Source organism: Salvelinus fontinalis, chromosome 33 (genome assembly GCF_029448725.1).
Source record: "Salvelinus fontinalis isolate EN_2023a chromosome 33, ASM2944872v1, whole genome shotgun sequence".
NCBI lineage: Eukaryota > Metazoa > Chordata > Actinopteri > Salmoniformes > Salmonidae > Salvelinus > Salvelinus fontinalis.
In genome coordinates, this window is record NC_074697.1 from 2,890,849 (window position 1) to 2,901,448 (window position 10,600).

Sequence of the window (10,600 nt, forward strand, 5' to 3'; positions counted from 1 at the left end):
AGAGCGGGAGAGGAGAAGGCCATGAGAAGAGGAGAGCGGTGAGAGGAGAAGGCCAGGAGGAGAGGAGAGCGGGAGAGGAGAAGGCCAGGAGGAGAGGAGAGCGGGAGAGGAGAAGGCCAGGAGGAGAGGAGAGCGGGAGAGGAGAAGGCCAGGAGGAGAGGAGAGCGGTGAGAGGAGAAGGCCAGGAGGAGAGGAGAGCGGGAGAGGAGAAGGCCAGGAGGAGAGGAGAGCGGGAGAGGAGAAGGCCAGGAAGAGAGGAGAGCGGGAGAGGAGAAGGCCAGGAGGAGAGGAGAGTGGGAGAGGAGAAGGCCAGGAGGAGAGGAGAGTGGGAGAGGAGAAGGCCAGGAGGAGAGGAGAGCGGGAGAGGAGAAGGCCAGGAGGAGAGGAGAGCGGGAGAGGAGAAGGCCAGGAGGAGAGAGACAGGGCAGCGGGGTTCTCAGTCCATGCAGGAAGCATAAAGCCAGAACATAACAACATAAAAGGAACTAAAACTAAAAAACTAAAAGTAGAAAGAATCAGAAAAATGTAAACATGAAAGAAATGCTCTTCACCTTAATTCTTCAGGATGGAGCTGATGAGCTGTTATAAATATGAGTATCTACTCTTCGATTGTTCAGCAGAAAAAACATGAAATTAAAACGATAAAACATAACCAAACATAAAATGCTGCCTGGACAGGAGACCCCGCATTCACACTCACTAGAAAAGGTATTTTTTGGGCCAAATTGAATTCAAAGTTCAACAGGAAGGGATTTTAGGGTTTTGGGTAATGTACTTCCTTGACATAACGATACTGTGACAGGGTAGGATCCAAAACGTGACAGGGTAGGAACCAAAATGTGACAGGGTAGGAACCAAAGTGTGACAGGGTAGGAACCAAAGTGTGACAGGGTAGGAACCAAAGTGTAACAGGGTAGGAACCAAAGTGTAACAGGGTAGGAACCAAAGTGTAACAGGGTAGGAACCAAAGTGTAACAGGGTAGGAACCAAAGTGTAACAGGGTAGGAACCAAAGTGTGACAGGGTAGGAACCAAAGTGTGACAGGGTAGAAACCAAAATGTGACAGGGTAGAAACCAAAATGTGACAGGGTAGAAAACAAAATGTGACAGGGTTGGAACCAAAGTGTAACAGGGTAGGAACCAAAGTGTAACAGGGTAGGAACCAAAGTGTAACAGGGTAGGAACCAAAGTGTAACAGGGTAGGAACCAAAGTGTAACAGGGTAGGAACCAAAGTGTGACAGGGTAGGAACCAAAGTGTGACAGGGTAGAAACAAAAGTGTGACAGGGTAGAAAGAAGGTGTGACAGGGTAGAAACCAAAGTGTGACAGGGTAGAAAGAAAGTGTGACAGGGTAGAAACCAAAGTGTGACAGGGTAGAAACCAAGGTGTGACAGGGTAGACACCAAAGTGTGACAGGGTAGACACCAAAGTGTGACGGGGTAGAAACCAAAGTGTGACAGGGTAGACACCAAAGTGTGAAAGGGTAGAAACCAAAATGTGACAGGGTAGGAACCAAAGTGTGACAGGGTAGGAACCAAAGTGTGACAGGGTAGAAACCAAAGTGTAACAGGGTAGAAACCAAAGTGTGACAGGGTAGGATCCAAAGTTTTATCGATGTCTCAACTACTGCGGAACCCCACAGGACCTAGCCGTCACAACGGCAGGGACAAGGGCACGACCTGGGTTAAGTGAAGAATTACAGCGAACAGCATTGCAGAAAGAACAGCTGCAGCAACAGAGGAAGAGTAACAAACTAAATCAGAGCAAAGAAAGAAAGGGGAGAAAAGGGGAGAGAGAGAAGATATACATACATTTTTTTTAACACATTCTGTTAAAACAAAATGAAACTGGTTGCTGCATATCTCACATGTAAATTTGTCAGGCATGCTGTAGTGAACACAAATAAAGACAACAAAGCCAAAACAACAACTAAACAGTAAAGAGAAGGGTTAGTGAACCAAACCAAAAGTGCAAAAAGAAAAAAACAACAGAGCAAATTATCAAAGCATTTATTTGTGTCCCAGAATCCAACCGTGCTGAGAGGAGAGGACCATCATACTGGGACTAACATGGTACTGCTCCACTGAGAGGACCATCATACTGGGATTAACATGGTACTGCTCCACTGAGAGGAGAGGACCATCATACTGGGACTAACATGGTACTGCTCCACTGAGAGGACCATCATACTGGGACTAACATGGTACTGCTCCACTGAGAGGAGAGGACCATCATACTGGGACTAACATGGTACTGCTCCACTGAGAGGACCATCATACTGGGACTAACATGGTACTGCTCCACTGAGAGGAGAGGACCATCATACTGGGACTAACATGGTACTGCTCCACTGAGAGGACCATCATACTGGGACTAACATGGTACTGCTCCACTGAGAGGAGAGGACCATCATACTGGGACTAACATGGTACTGCTCCACTGAGAGGACCATCATACTGGGACTAACATGGTACTGCTCCACTGAGAGGAGAGGACCATCATACTGGGACTAACATGGTACTGCTCCACTGAGAGGACCATCATACTGGGACTAACATGGTACTGCTCCACTGAGAGGACCATCATACTGGGACTAACATGGTACTGCTCCACTGAGAGGAGAGGACCATCATACTGGGACTAACATGGTACTGCTCCACTGAGAGGAGGACCATCATACTGGGACTAACATGGTACTGCTCCACTGAGAGGACCATCATACTGGGACTAACATGGTACTGCTCCACTGAGAGGACCATCATACTGGGACTAACATGGTACTGCTCCACTGAGAGGAGAGGGCCATCATACTGGGACTAACATGGTACTGCTCCACTGAGAGGACCATCATACTGGGACTAACATGGTACTGCTCCACTGAGAGGACCATCATACTGGGACTAACATGGTACTGCTCCACTGAGAGGACCATCATACTGGGACTAACATGGTACTGCTCCACTGAGAGGAGAGGACCATCATACTGGGACTAACATGGTACTGCTCCACTGAGAGGAGAGGACCATAATTCTGGGACTAACATGGGACTGCTCCACTGAGAGGAGGACCACCATACTGGGACTAACATGGTACTGCTCCACTGAGAGGAGAGGACCATCATACTGGGACTAACATGGTACTGCTCCACTGAGAGGACCATCATACTGGGACTAACATGGTACTGCTCCACTGAGAGGAGAGGAACATCATACTGGGACTAACATGGTACTGCTCCACTGAGAGGAGAGGACCATCATACTGGGACTAACATGGTACTGCTCCACTGAGAGGACCATCATACTGGGACTAACATGGGACTGCTCCACTGAGAGGACCATCATACTGGGACTAACATGGGACTGCCACACTGAGAGGACCATCATACTGGGACTAGCATGGTACTGCTCCACTGAGAGGACCATCATACTGGAACTAACATGGTACTGCTCCACTGAGAGGACCATCATACTGGGACTAACATGGTACTGCTCCACTGAGAGGACCATCATACTGGGACTAACATGGTACTGCTCCACTGAGAGGACCATCATACTGGGACTAACATGGTACTGCTCCACTGAGAGGACCATCATACTGGGACTAACATGGTACTGCTCCACTGAGAGGAGAGGACCATCATACTGGTACTAACATGGTACTGCTCCACTGAGAGGAGAGGACCATCATACTGGGACTAACATGGTACTGCTCCACTGAGAGGACCATCATACTGGGACTAACATGGTACTGCTCCACTGAGAGGAGAGGACCATCATACTGGGACTAACATGGTACTGCTCCACTGAGAGGAGAGGACCATCATACTGGTACTAACATGGTACTGCTCCACTGAGAGGACCATCATACTGGGACTAACATGGTACTGCTCCACTGAGAGGACCATCATACTGGGACTAACATGGTACTGCTCCACTGAGAGGAGAGGACCATCATACTGGGACTAACATGGTACTGCTCCACTGAGAGGAGAGGACCATCATACTGGGACTAACATGGTACTGCTCCACTGAGAGGACCATCATACTGGGACTAACATGGTACTGCTCCACTGAGAGGAGAGGACCATCATACTGGGACTAACATGGTACTGCTCCACTGAGAGGACCATCATACTGGGACTAACATGGTACTGCTCCACTGAGAGGAGAGGACCATCATACTGGGACTAACATGGTACTGCTCCACTGAGAGGAGAGGACCATCATACTGGGACTAACATGGTACTGCTCCACTGAGAGGACCATCATACTGGGACTAACATGGTACTGCTCCACTGAGAGGACCATCATACTGGGACTAACATGGTACTGCTCCACTGAGAGGAGAGGACCATCATACTGGGACTAACATGGTACTGCTCCACTGAGAGGACCATCATACTGGGACTAACATGGTACTGCTCCACTGAGAGGAGAGGACCATCATACTGGGACTAACATGGTACTGCTCCACTGAGAGGAGAGAACCATCATACTGGGACTAACATGGTACTGCTCCACTGAGAGGACCATCATACTGGGACTAACATGGTACTGCTCCACTGAGAGGACCATCATACTGGTACTAACATGGTACTGCTCCACTGAGAGGAGAGGACCATCATACTGGGACTAACATGGTACTGCTCCACTGAGAGGACCATCATACTGGGACTAACATGGTACTGCTCCACTGAGAGGAGAGGACCATCATACTGGGACTAACATGGTACTGCTCCACTGAGAGGAGGACCATCATACTGGGACTAACATGGTACTGCTCCACTGAGAGGACCATCATACTGGGACTAACATGGTACTGCTCCACTGAGAGGACCATCATACTGGGACTAACATGGTACTGCTCCACTGAGAGGAGAGGGCCATCATACTGGGACTAACATGGTACTGCTCCACTGAGAGGAGAGGACCATCATACTGGGACTAACATGGTACTGCTCCACTGAGAGGACCATCATACTGGGACTAACATGGTACTGCTCCACTGAGAGGACCATCATACTGGGACTAACATGGTACTGCTCCACTGAGAGGACCATAATTCTGGGACTAACATGGGACTGCTCCACTGAGAGGAGGACCACCATACTGGGACTAACATGGTACTGCTCCACTGAGAGGAGAGGACCATCATACTGGGACTAACATGGTACTGCTCCACTGAGAGGACCATCATACTGGGACTAACATGGGACTGCTCCACTGAGAGGACCATCATACTGGGACTAACATGGGACTGCCACACTGAGAGGACCATCATACTGGGACTAACATGGGACTGCTCCACTGAGAGGAGGACCATCATACTGGGACTAACATGGTACTGCTCCACTGAGAGGAGAGGACCATCATACTGGGACTAACATGGTACTGCTCCACTGAGAGGACCATCATACTGGGACTAACATGGTACTGCTCCACTGAGAGGAGAGGACCATCATACTGGGACTAACATGGTACTGCTCCACTGAGAGGACCATCATACTGGGACTAACATGGTACTGCTCCACTGAGAGGACCATCATACTGGGACTAACATGGTACTGCTCCACTGAGAGGACCATCATACTGGGACTAACATGGGACTGCTCCACTGAGAGGAGGACCATCATACTGGGACTAACATGGTACTGCTCCACTGAGAGGACCATGATACTGGGACTAACATGGTACTGCTCCACTGAGAGGACCATCATACTGGGACTAACATGGTACTGCTCCACTGAGAGGAGAGGACCATCATACTGGGACTAACATGGTACTGCTCCACTGAGAGGACCATCATACTGGGACTAACATGGTACTGCTCCACTGAGAGGAGAGGACCATCATACTGGGACTAACATGGTACTGCTCCACTGAGAGGACCATCATACTGGGACTAACATGGTACTGCTCCACTGAGAGGAGAGGACCATCATACTGGTACTAACATGGTACTGCTCCACTGAGAGGAGAGGACCATCATACTGGGACTAACATGGTACTGCTCCACTGAGAGGAGAGGACCATCATACTGGTACTAACATGGTACTGCTCCACTGAGAGGACCATCATACTGGGACTAACATGGTACTGCTCCACTGAGAGGACCATCATACTGGGACTAACATGGTACTGCTCCACTGAGAGGACCATCATACTGGGACTAACATGGTACTGCTCTACTGAGAGGAGAGGACCATCATACTGGGACTAACATGGTACTGCTCCACTGAGAGGACCATCATACTGGGACTAACATAGTACTGCTCCACTGAGAGGAGAGGACCATCATACTGGGACTAACATGGTACTGCTCCACTGAGAGGAGAGGACCATCATACTGGGACTAACATGGTACTGCTCCACTGAGAGGAGAGGAACATCATACTGGGACTAACATGGTACTGCTCCACTGAGAGGACCATCATACTGGGACTAACATGGTACTGCTCCACTGAGAGGAGAGGACCATCATACTGGGACTAACATGGTACTGCTCCACTGAGAGGAGAGGACCATCATACTGGGACTAACATGGTACTGCTCCACTGAGAGGACCATCATACTGGGACTAACATGGTACTGCTCCACTGAGAGGAGAGGACCATCGTAATGGGACTAACATGGTACTGCTCCACTGAGAGGACCATCATACTGGGACTAACATGGTACTGCTCCACTGAGAGGACCATCATACTGGGACTAACATGGTACTGCTCCACTGAGAGGAGAGGACCATCATACTGGGACTAACATGGTACTGCTCCACTGAGAGGAGATGACCATCATACTGGTACTAACATGGTACTGCTCCACTGAGAGGAGAGGACCATCATACTGGGACTAACATGGTACTGCTCCACTGAGAGGAGAGGACCATCATACTGGGACTAACATGGTACTGCTCCACTGAGAGGACCATCATACTGGGACTAACATGGTACTGCTCCACTGAGAGGACCATCATACTGGGACTAACATGGTACTGCTCTACTGAGAGGAGAGGACCATCATACTGGGACTAACATGGTACTGCTCCACTGAGAGGACCATCATACTGGGACTAACATGGTACTGCTCCACTGAGAGGACCATCATACTGGGACTAACATGGTACTGCTCCACTGAGAGGAGAGGACCATCATACTGGGACTAACATGGTACTGCTCCACTGAGAGGAGAGGACCATCATACTGGTACTAACATGGTACTGCTCCACTGAGAGGACCATCATACTGGGACTAACATGGTACTGCTCCACTGAGAGGAGAGGACCATCATACTGGGACTAACATGGTACTGCTCCACTGAGAGGACCATCATACTGGGACTAACATGGTACTGCTCCACTGAGAGGACCATCATACTGGGACTAACATGGTACTGCTCCACTGAGAGGACCATCATACTGGGACTAACATGGTACTGCTCCACTGAGAGGACCATCATACTGGGACTAACATGGTACTGCTCCACTGAGAGGACCATCATACTGGGACTAACATGGTACTGCTCCACTGAGAGGACCATCATACTGAGACTAACATGGTACTGCTCCACTGAGAGGACCATCATACTGGGACTAACATGGTACTGCTCCACTGAGAGGAGAGGACCATCATACTGGGACTAACATGGTACTGCTCCACTGAGAGGACCATCATACTGGGACTAACATGGTACTGCTCCACTGAGAGGACCATCATACTGGGACTAACATGGTACTGCTCCACTGAGAGGACCATCATACTGGGACTAACATGGTACTGCTCCACTGAGAGGAGAGGACCATCATACTGGGACTAACATGGTACTGCTCCACTGAGAGGAGAGGACCATCATACTGGGACTAACATGGTACTGCTCCACTGAGAGGACCATCATACTGGGACTAACATGGTACTGCTCCACTGAGAGGAGAGGACCATCATACTGGGACTAACATGGTACTGCTCCACTGAGAGGACCATCATACTGGGACTAACATGGTACTGCTCCACTGAGAGGAGAGGACCATCATACTGGGACTAACATGGTACTGCTCCACTGAGAGGAGAGGACCATCATACTGGTACTAACATGGTACTGCTCCACTGAGAGGAGAGGACCATCATACTGGGACTAACATGGTACTGCTCCACTGAGAGGACCATCATACTGGGACTAACATGGTACTGCTCCACTGAGAGGAGAGGACCATCATACTGGGACTAGCATGGTACTGCTCCACTGAGAGGAGAGGACCATCATAACTGAGACTAACATGGTACTGCTCCACTGAGAGGACCATCATACTGGGACTAACATGGTACTGCTCCACTGAGAGGACCATCATACTGGGACTAACATGGTACTGCTCCACTGAGAGGAGAGGACCATCATACTGGGACTAACATGGTACTGCTCCACTGAGAGGACCATCATACTGGGACTAACATGGTACTGCTCCACTGAGAGGACCATCATACTGGGACTAACATGGTGCTGCTCCACTGAGAGGAGAGGACCATCATACTGGGACTAACATGGTACTGCTCCACTGAGAGGACCATCATACTGGGACTAACATGGTACTGCTCCACTGAGAGGACCATCATACTGGGACTAACATGGTACTGCTCCACTGAGAGGACCATCATACTGGGACTAACATGGTACTGCTCCACTGAGAGGAGAGGACCATCATACTGGGACTAACATGGTACTGCTCCACTGAGAGGACCATCATACTGGGACTAACATGGTACTGCTCCACTGAGAGGAGAGGACCATCATACTGGGACTAACATGGTACTGCTCCACTGAGAGGAGAGGACCATCATACTGGGACTAACATGGTACTGCTCCACTGAGAGGACCATCATACTGGGACTAACATGGTACTGCTCCACTGAGAGGAGAGGACCATCATACTGGGACTAACATGGTACTGCTCCACTGAGAGGACCATCATACTGGGACTAACATGGTACTGCTCCACTGAGAGGACCATCATACTGGGACTAACATGGTACTGCTTTACATTGAAACTTTACATTGAAATACTGTAGAATTCGATTCATTACTATGGAGGACTGTTCCTACTGGGGAGTACCAAAATGGCCGACCGGTGGCTTCCAAACCTCTCAATGGCTAGTCTCCCAGTCCCTGTCGCTGAAAAACATCCCCCACAGCATGATGCTGCCTCCACCATGCTTCACCGTAGGGATGGTGCCAGGTTTTCTCCAGATGTGACGCTTGGCATTCAGGCCAAAGAGTTCATTATTGGTTTCATCAGACCAGAGAATCTTGTTTCTCGTGGTCTGAGAGTCCTTTAGGTGCCTTTTGGCAAACTCCAAGCGGGCTGTCATGTGATTTTACTGAGGAGTGGCTTCCGTCTGGCCACTCTACCATAAAGGCCTGATTTTTGGAGTGCTGCAGAGATTGTTGTCCTTCTGGAAGGTTCTCAAATCTCCACAGAGGAACTCCGGAGCTCTGTCAGAGTGACCATCGGGTTCTTGGTCACCTCTTTGATCAAGGCCCTTCTCCCCTGATTGCTCAGTTTGGCTGGGCGACCAGCTCTAGGAAGAGTCTTGGTGGTTCCAAACTTCTTCCATTTAAGAATGATGGAGGCCACTGTGTTCTTGGGCACCTTCAATGCTGCAGAAATGTTTTGTTACCCTTCCCCAGATCTGTGTCTTGACACAATCCTGTCTCGGAGCTCTACGGACAATTCCTTCGACCTCATGGTTTTTGCTCTGACATTCACTGTCAACTGTGGGACCTTATATAGACAGGTGTGTGCCTTTCCAAATCATGTCCAAGCAATTGAATTTACCACAGGTGGACTCCAATCAAGTTGTAGAAACATCTCAAGGATGATCAATGGAAACAGGATGCACCTGAGATCAATTTTGAGTCTCATAGCATAGGGTCTGAATACTTATGTAATTAAATTATTTCTGTTTAAAAAATGTAATACATTTGCAAAAATGTCTAAAAACCTTTGTTATTTTGGGGTAATGTGTGTAGATTGCTGAGGAAAAATATTTATTTAATCAATTTTAGAATAAGGCTGTAACGTATCAAAATGTGCTAAAAAGTCTGAATTCTTTCCGAATGCACTGTACAGTACATCAACGCTTAGAGCCTTTTACCCTGGCAATTGAATGAATGATTCTCTCTCTATGGTATGATCTACAGAAGTATAAGTAGCCTGTTGACTCAAGGTTCCTACAGGGGAATATTGACGTAAACGCTGAATAAAGGGGCTTCAGGTAACTAGGCTACAGTATGAATCACTTACATCAGATTGGCTTTATGTTGGTCTCCCCACCTCCCATTTCTGTCCTTCCTCTCCTTCTCTCCCTCTCTGTCTCTAGTTTTGTCATTTTGTATTAAAAGAGAGAGCGGAAACTCAACAGCCATCCACTCTCCCCTCTCTAACTCTCCCAAGCAACCAACCACACACACTCTAACCAACCCTGCACTGTTGGATTAGGCCACAGGGACAAAGAGACACACAGCGGTTTAGATGGGAGGGTAAGATGGGGAGGGATGGACCAGGAGGGTGAATTGTGGGTAGTGAAGTTTGTAAAGGGGGTGGCGGGGATCAG

At 48.9% G+C, this 10,600-nt stretch overlaps 1 protein-coding gene across 2 annotated transcripts in view; it reads right to left on the reverse strand.

The window, feature by feature from the left end:
• Nucleotides 1-10,600, reverse strand: part of LOC129831641 (small G protein signaling modulator 2-like) — a 162,376-nt gene that overhangs the window by 47,929 nt on the left and 103,847 nt on the right. The window lies entirely within an intron of this gene.